The sequence below is a fragment of the Pipistrellus hanaki genome (assembly GCF_964339955.1).
Source record: "Pipistrellus hanaki genome assembly, chromosome: 5".
Classification (NCBI taxonomy): Eukaryota; Metazoa; Chordata; class Mammalia; order Chiroptera; family Vespertilionidae; genus Pipistrellus; species Pipistrellus hanaki.
The window spans coordinates 53,731,438-53,740,381 of record NC_140507.1 but is presented as its reverse complement, the minus strand read 5'-3'; positions in this window follow the sequence as shown (position 1 = coordinate 53,740,381).

Here is an 8,944-nt window from a genome sequence, read left to right as displayed (position 1 = left end):
GTCCTGACTACTGCTGAAGGTTGAGTAGAGATTCAGGTGGTGAGAAAGCAGAAAGGCCAAGTTAATGGATTAGTGATGTTTGTGGGAAGCATCAAGGAGTTGTTCCAGTGGATGAATAGAGCAAGCTCACAGGGAAGACAGGAGGTTATAGTTGGGAGACATGAAGAAATCAGTAATAAGTCATTGGGTGGGATTGGAACTAATCTTTTACATTGATATAGAAATCACCCAGAATGATGACATGAATGTTGAAGAGAAATATCAGAATCTAGTTCTGCAATGAATGAGAGATGGCGACAAAGAGATAGTTGACTTTAAAAGAGAGAAAGAAAGTGATATTGCCTATTAATTTGAGCTTCAAAATTACGCTGTTGAGGGAAAAGAGAAAGTAAATGTTCTAGAATATACAATGAAGTTCAATGAGGATACCTAATCTTGAGGCATCAAAGCCCAGAAATTAATATTATGGACTTGGAATCAAATTAACTTCTGCTACTTAGCAGATGTGCTGACTGTGAGTAAATAACTTAAGTTCTTGGCATCCCACTTTCCTCATCGCTTGTTGGGAATGATAGTTGCTATCTCAGAGAATTGTTTTAGGGATTAAGTGAGTTTAATAGATGTAAATGCCTAACACATGGTGATTAGTCAGTGAGTTTGGATATTACTGACTTTTAGCCTGTGGTGAGAAGAGTATTGGAGGGGGAAACTGTGTCACATCTTGATAGTACTACAGGGTAAATTATGCCCCTAGAGAGTAATCTGGTTTGGGGTAGGGCAGTAAGATGTTCAGAGAGTATGTTGAGGATGTGGAATATTTTGCTGATGGCCAACTCAGAGCCCATAGAGTCCACTGGTAGGAAGTTTGTGTTCACACTACATGGGGATAAGAATCCTGTGGTCATGGGTGAAATGGAAGTCTTTCATTACTGTGTGTGTTAAGTAGCTTTATAACATGTTTGGGAATTCAATCATAATTATCAGAAGTTTTAATTATGATTTAATTGCAATCTCCTTCTCAATTTGGCTTTTCAAGCAATTGGTAGACACGGGGTAGACATAGCATAGCATCATAAGCATTTAAAGTATAAACTGGCCTGAGAGAATGGGAAATTCAGCAACAGGAGCCCCTTTCCTCTGTCAAAATACTATGCATTGATTTTGATTCACCTGGAAAAAATTAAGTGAGAGAAGCCAAACATGATAGATATGGAACTATAAATAAACTTAAGCCTAATTTGCCTAAACAAACACAATCATCTAAAACATAAAACAACATGACTATTGAATTAGGTGGGGTTCTGGTACATTTTATTTAAAAATGCATCCAAATTTGAGTTTTTCAGTTCACTTGTAAGTCTTCAGCTTTTTGTCAATGTATCTTATCATTTGAACACTGCTTTTTTTCTCCAGAAATTACGTATGTGTGTTCATGCTTATTGTAAGAGAATTTATAATACAAAGTAAAACAGAGTTTTAAGGAATTGGTAAAACAGGTTGTATAACTCTTAGAGGAATGCACTAAGGGAGTACTTACAGAGACAAGTGGAAGTAATCACAGACAAGCAGAAGACATAGAAGATTTGCAAATGAGGAATTGATATATGCAGGTGCCAATTCAGCACAAACTTCCCAATCCCTATTCTCTGAGGCTTTAGAGTTTTACCCTGGAGCTCTTGTTAGTACATTTATGAAAATTTTAGCAGCTCTCTAAATTGCAAACTTTATTACAGGTCATGCTTTTAAACATCCGCATGTTGCACATTTTGTAGGAAGGAAATGAATTGAAACAAGAGGAGCCTAAACCTACATGTTTTGAAAAAATTAAAAAGCAATAAAGAAAGCACGTGCTAGCCATTACAGATGTTTGCACAAATTAAAAGTCCCACTGCATTTTAGAGATTCTAGGTCAGCACAAATAAAATTTCACATTAGGAATAGTTTTCCTCTTGAGGAAACTTTGTACTAAACAGCTGACCTGATAACTTACTAGCATACTTTACCATAAGCAATTATTAAATATTTATGAATGTGTGTTACTGGGAATAGAACTGTTTGTGCAAAAACAAGTTTACTGGTACATCATGTTATTATAAATATACTAGAGGCCCAGTGCACAAAATTTGTGCCCTGGGGGGAATCCCCTCAGCCCAGCCTGCACCCTCTCTCAGTCCAGGAGCCCTCAGGGGATGTCTGACTGACCGCTTAGCACCATAGGATGTCCTTAGCACTGCTACAGATGCAAGAGAGGCTCCACCACCACCGCTGTGCTGGCTGGGCTTCTGGCTGAGCGGTGCTCTCCCAGTGAGAGTGAACTGACCACTAGAGAACAGCTCCCGCATTGAGCATCTGTCCCCTAGTGGTCAGACTGGTTGTTTCACTGTTAGGTTGATTTGCATATTAGCCTTTTATTATATAGGGTTTCTAATAAAAATTATAAAATTTTAATCTTATTGATAATTACTTTGTTTCTTCCTTTATCTTTTCCTTTTAATGTCAATCTCTCCCACATTTACAACATAAGAGGGAGATTTGTGAAGCTGGAAAAACCATGTGAACCAAACTGTCTTCCAAAGTTCAGAAAAAAGAAACTCATATAAAGAAAAGAACAGAGAATATAAAAAAAATTTTTAAGTTGAAGTTCAATTTAAATCACTATAATAAAAAAATGTTTAAATGAGTATTACTTTCTTAGAGAAAATAATAGTTTCAAAAAGACAATCTCCTAAAACAATTCCAAACAAGCTGAGGTGCTCAATAAAGATACAAGATATGAAAAAGCAAGATAAATCAGAATTATAAAGTCAAACTGAGGTAATAAAACTAAAGAAAAAAATTTAGAAAGTAAGAATGCAGAAGAAACAGATCAAATAAAATGTTGTAAAAATAGAAGGTAAAAAGAAAAAATTTTAAAACTTAAAGTAAAGCAAGTCATACAAAAAATTCAAAAACTAACAAGTCTTGGAATTAGTCAAAGAAGATCCAAGATCTAGAGAAAGGTGATCTCTAAAGAAGAAAACCAACATAAATTATCCTATATAATAAAAGCAAATTGTCCCCTCAACCAGAAGGTCATCCTGGAGTTTGACCAGGGGGCAGGGCCATTTGGGGGAAGGGAGGGAGGCCCCAGCTGTGGCAGGTGGCCAGGGAAGGGAGGGAGTAGTTGTCAGCTACTAGGGACCCTACCAGTCCACAAATTTCATGCCCTGGGCCTCTAGTAAAATAAATAAAACTCTAAAAATATTCATTAGGAGGAGAAAATCTGTCCTGAAAAAAACAAAGAAAATATTTGAAACAAGGTATTAAATTAGCATATGGAGAAACTAATACCAAGACTTCAGCTAGTAAAATTAGAAGATGTCAAAAAGAAAGCCAAAAAAAAAAAAAAAATCTGTTGAGTGTCTAAGTGATGTGATATGTTTTAAAAAATGTAAAGATTACATCAGACTTTTCAACAATACCTTGTGACATAATAATGGAGTAATATATTTAGAATTCTCAAGCAAACAGTCTGTTTTTTCAGTCATTTGGTCATCCTTCACTAACCACCCCTTTCCAGGCTGGTCATAGGCAGCCATCTTGTAAGGGTGTGAGGGTTAATTTATATATTACCTCTTTATTATATAGGATTAATGTATGTAAGCAAAATGGTAGAATTGGCATGTCACCATTTTTAATCCTCCAACAAATTAATGGTCCTAGACTTTGAGAAACAATGGCAGCTAACATAAAAAAAGTGTGGAAAACAGCCACTCTGTGCCTCCTGCTGAGAGAATACAACAGCACGAATAGTCGCACCCAAGGGTAGTGCGCATGCCTATTTAAGCCTGAGTCCAGTTATATTTTAAGGAAATATGGAGGACAGAGGAACACACTAAATTGCACCATTTAGTATACATTGACAAAATCTAAGACCAAGATGCTAATAAAAAGGGAAACTTTGGGTGGTGGTGTTGATATATGGGAAACCTACTTTTCATTCAGTTTTTCTGTAAATCTAAAACTGCTCTAAAAAGTCAGGCGGCTTTCATTGGATTGGAACACAGAGAAGGACTCCTCAGGTTGCTGGGATTAGAACAGTATACACCTTATAATAATTTACCAGGGTACATGTTTGGTGCAATTTTTTCTTCTTAATATTGGATTTATTATAATATGTAGCATATATATGGCCTGTTAACATGATAACCTGGCCAGTGATTTATCTCTGATGGCTGACTGAGACAGTCATAATAGATGAAAATATCCAATTGGCTTCTGGTGAGTCCTGGAGCATTGTGGGAATGTGCAGCTATGGAATAGCCTAGAAGGCAGGGCAAAGGTCTTTCCCACAGAGAGGAGTACTCATGGTTAGCAGTCAGCATCCTAGGGATGTCTGCCATTCCATTTCCTTAAGTTCTCTTTCTCTTTCTTCAGTGATCAGCTGTCTTCACTTGGCAGGAAGTCTGAGTCCACACAAAGTGATTATGGAAATCACTAGTTATTTTAATGTTAGCAATAAACAGTCATTCAAACTCTGCTCTTTCTCACAAATGTAAACACCCCATTAGATAGCTGTAAGGTCAGACAGTAACCTGAAGCTGAAAATTTTGCTTCTCTGTAGCTCTGGTTCTTGTCTTTCTCCTCGGTGTGATCCAGGTCCTTTAGAACTGATGCTCATAAAGGAAAATATCAATTCTTGTCTAATAGCTCTTACACACTAGATGGCAGCATTGCTCCTTATCTTCCAAAGAAAGGGACTCCATGGCCTCTTTCAAACAGAACAGTCTCCAGACAATATCTTGCTGTCACAGAATCTTTACTGAGACAGTGCTTGCCGTGTACTCTCTGGTTTGCTATGATAATATGGCTCCTGTTGCTTAAAGTTTTATGATTACCTACTCTTCTTATCTAAACAGCAATATTTTTATAGAAAAATTATAAAGGCAAAAAAGAGAGTATCTGTCAAGGCCTTATTAATATTAATATTATGGGATGTTATTAACACTAATCAGCTTCAAATATAGCTAAGAATGCCAAGCACCTTTGAAAACTTGAAGAGCAGACTTAGTACAAGTAACAGAATTCAGGAAAGAGTTGTACATGTGTATCAAATTATATGTATCAAATTATATCTATATATCCCATTTGTACTAAGCATTGTGTGTCAGATATATATGTGTGTGCAGAATTTAAACTATGGATCTTTAAGAAACCTTAGAGAATAGAAATCTATATTTAAGCATTTTCTTTTCAGCAGAAAGCAAAAGCAACACCGGAATATCTTGGAACAAAATTTGCCAACACCCTTGTATCTGAAGCCACATGGTCACTCTCGCTTGGCAGGTCCAGCCTTCATATCAGCATGACTTGATCAGGGGGCTACATTTATCCACAGTATTTGTCACCCACTTGCATGTATGTACACTCTGTACATTTCACAGGCATCATGATTCAATTACTACCAGGAGAGGCTTAGTCCCTTCTGTTCAGTTCATGCTCTTGTGCTTATGTGTGGGCAGTTGTACAAAAAGAAGCAAGTGTGAAACCTCCCGTATGGCCTAATATGTTAGTTTTCATCTTTCCCCCACAAGCACAGTTGTTAGTTCTAGCTCTTAGTGTGTGTTACATAATTTAAGTTAGGAAATACCACATTTTATGTAGTGTGAAATAATTTACCTTAACTTAAAATAATTTTTTTTTAAAAATTGACAATCAGTGAGGTAGATAAACACAAGAAAAGTCAAAGTCATGCAATTTAGGCACCTACTGTTAACCACAGTAACAAGTGCTTAGTAATTTAGATTCATTTGTCAAAAATGCATAAAAAGTCAAATGCAAGAAAATATTATGGTACCTAATTTTAATTCATTATCCTGTAACCATCACTAGTAAAAAGTTATTTTAAAAAAGGATTCAGAAATTAATTTCTAGTGAAATATTTATGTAGAGAAACATATACCAACAAATGTATTTCTAATATTTAAACAGTAGTGGGGAAATAGTAGTGAAAAACTTTTTATGAAATATTTTATATTTTTGTATTTTTCTACTTATCTTCCTTTTCTGAACCATAAAATCCATGTCATGCATATTACAAAAAATTTTTTTTCACATACTCAGTAATAAAATAGTCACTCATCTTAAGTAAAAGCAGTCTGCTTGCATCGTTTACTTTTACACTGGTAGCTAATTGAATGCAAAAACAAATGGAAAATTATTTAATGGGATTAGGTCAGAGTTGATTGGGTGGTGAGGGCCTTTCATTCTTTTCTATTTCTACTTGAGCACATTTATCATTTTGCACCTAGGAAACACACTTATACTGTATCAGTTATTTACCAAGGGCGTTTGAAGATCTGAGTGAATTGTATTTCTGATTCTGTCTGTAGTATTTTTCTTCATTCATGGCAGCACGTTCAGAATGAGCTCCTTCTGGGAGCTCTTAAAAATGAAAATATGAAATAACAATGCAGATTATTTTGCGCTAAAGGTAACTGTGACCCATTGGGCTCAAGAGAAACTTCTGCCTCCCCATCTTAACTATCTAGAAGAATTTATATCAGAAGCCTGGCCCACAACAAGAGTTACCACCAGAACTGACTTTTTACTTATTTATGTAGCAGGGAAACTACAAAATATCTCCCCTTCTTATCTTCTTGCAATGACCCTTTGACGCCCCCACGGTGCATTTACGTTAGCGCTGGCTCTGAGTGTTAGACTCATACCCCTGTTTCCTTTCTGTCTCTGACCCTCTTGAGCATGTGGAGCCCTGCCCTCACTTGGGAGCTGTCTGTGAAGGCCCACAACCTCAGCCCCTCCCCAGCAATACCTCAACCCTTCTCCCCTCAATGCCTCAATCCTCTCTGCCCCCCCCCCCCCCCCGACCCCGCAATGTCTCAAACCCCTCTCCACCACCCCCAGGCCGGGACAGAACAAAGGTATGGTAAAGGCATGGATTTTAGATGTCCTGGCATGCCAGGTGTGGAGCCACACACCCAGGAAGATATTGTCTCTGTGGCCAGAACCTGCCCCAACGGGGGAGCAGGAAAGTCAGCTCTGGTTCCCAGCTGCCCCCTGTGGCCAGGACCTGCCCTTGTTGGGAGCCAGCAGCCAGGTCTGGTTGAATGCCCAAGAAGCTGCCACGGAAAGGGCAGGGTGGCCACAGCCCCTGTGTGCTGTGTGCTGTGTGCCCATCCCCGGAAACATGTGCGCCCAGTGCCCTGACTCCTACCCTATTTGTGTGCTGTTCTGGCTCTTGTGGGTGGGAGAGCCAGGGCCGTTCAGGATTCTGCTTTTAATTTATTCAAAGTGAAAAATGAAGCCAGAACAAAGCCTCAGGGACAGAAGATGGTGGCGGTCCCCAGGTCCCAATGTTAGGAGCATAAAGGTGTTGGAAGGCTGCCAGGAGGAGGCCCCAGCCACCCTGTCACTCTGGCTTTTGCTAAAGGTCAAGAGGTCAGGATCCCGCGGAGGACACAGAGCCTTTCCCCTAGGGATCAGGGTTTCCTTTCCAGCTCCTGGGGGAGTGCAGGGGGTGGCCCAGTCAGGCCCTGGTGACTGTTACATTCCTCTGGGGCTGTTCTTGTAACCACTGACTTTACCCCTCCCCTTCTGTAAACAAGAGTTTTCTAAAGAAGTGGTTGCCAGTGGCTTCACAGACGCCCGTTTCTGTGCACCCTTTGCAGTTTGCCAAGCCCATTGGCTGTTGGAGGCTGAAACCCATTTCTCCCTGCTGTTACTATCCCAGAGAAGAAGTCAGGACCCCAAACCAGTCCTCACAGCTGCACCCAGCAGGGTCCTTCCTAAAAGCCCCTTCCCCGGGGTCTTTCTCATTAACGACGTGGGTAGGGTTGGATGTGCATTTGTTGGGTGCATGAGCATGAATAAGCAAAGGAGAGGTTTACTTGGCAACCCTGGGAGGCCAAGCGGGACATGCAGACCCTGCTTCCAAAGAAATGTGATCGAGAGGTTGCTGCTCTAATAGGGAAGGTGAGATCCCCATTCTTCACTCATTCACTCACCCAACATCTGCTCATCAGTGACGCTAACGCCTAAAGGCGAGCCCAGACTCGGGTGGGGGGAAGACACTGGGGCACAGAGTCAAACCCAGGCACCCCATCCGTTGTGTCAGTACTGGGCCAAAGTGAGGGGACCCAGGGCTGTAGGGAAGGTACCCAGTGCCCACTGCCTTCCTAACTTCCGCCCTTCCAGGAGCTCCTAAAAGTGAAAATGTGAAATATGGAATTTAATCATCTCCCTTGTGCCCCCAAATTTGCCCCGCCCCCTGAGTCCCAGCTCTCCAGTGGACCCTAACTGGTGACTGAGAGAAGGCAGGGCAGGGCAAGGCATTTTGTGTAACTGCATTTTGTGTAACTGGACGCTAGCCCTAACCCAACCAATCAGGTCAGCCAAAGTAGTGACATCACCCCCCCTATAAAGCCCATTGATATGTTAAATTCTTTCTCTCTCCTGCCATACCGTCGCAGGTGTAAGTGGGACCAAGCTTGGACTAGTCTGAAATAAATACAGGCCTTCTGCAATTGCATCGGATTCCGCTCCCTGGTAGTCTTTGGGGATCATGGGCACAACAACTGCAGTGGCCCCTTCCACACACCTCCTGCCCTGGCTCTGCCTGGCTCTAGTTCTCCATCTCCAACCGGAGGCTGCCCCAGCCTCACTGATGGCATTGGGATTCCTCCTAGCGTTGGGATGGTCTCTGCTAGCTTATAGGTGAGAAAACCCAGGCGGCTCAGACTCCCACCCAGGTACCTAGTCCCATCCTGGCCCTGCCCCCCTTCCGCTGGCCCTGTCCACCTTACTCAGGCCCATTGTAACCAGATCCGACCCTAAAACCCTGGTGCCTATGAAGACCCGCCCCCACCCCACTGTGCAAGACCCTGCCCACTGACCCACTGCAGCGCCCCCTGTGCTGGCCCCACTCCCAACTCATCCTGGGCCCTGG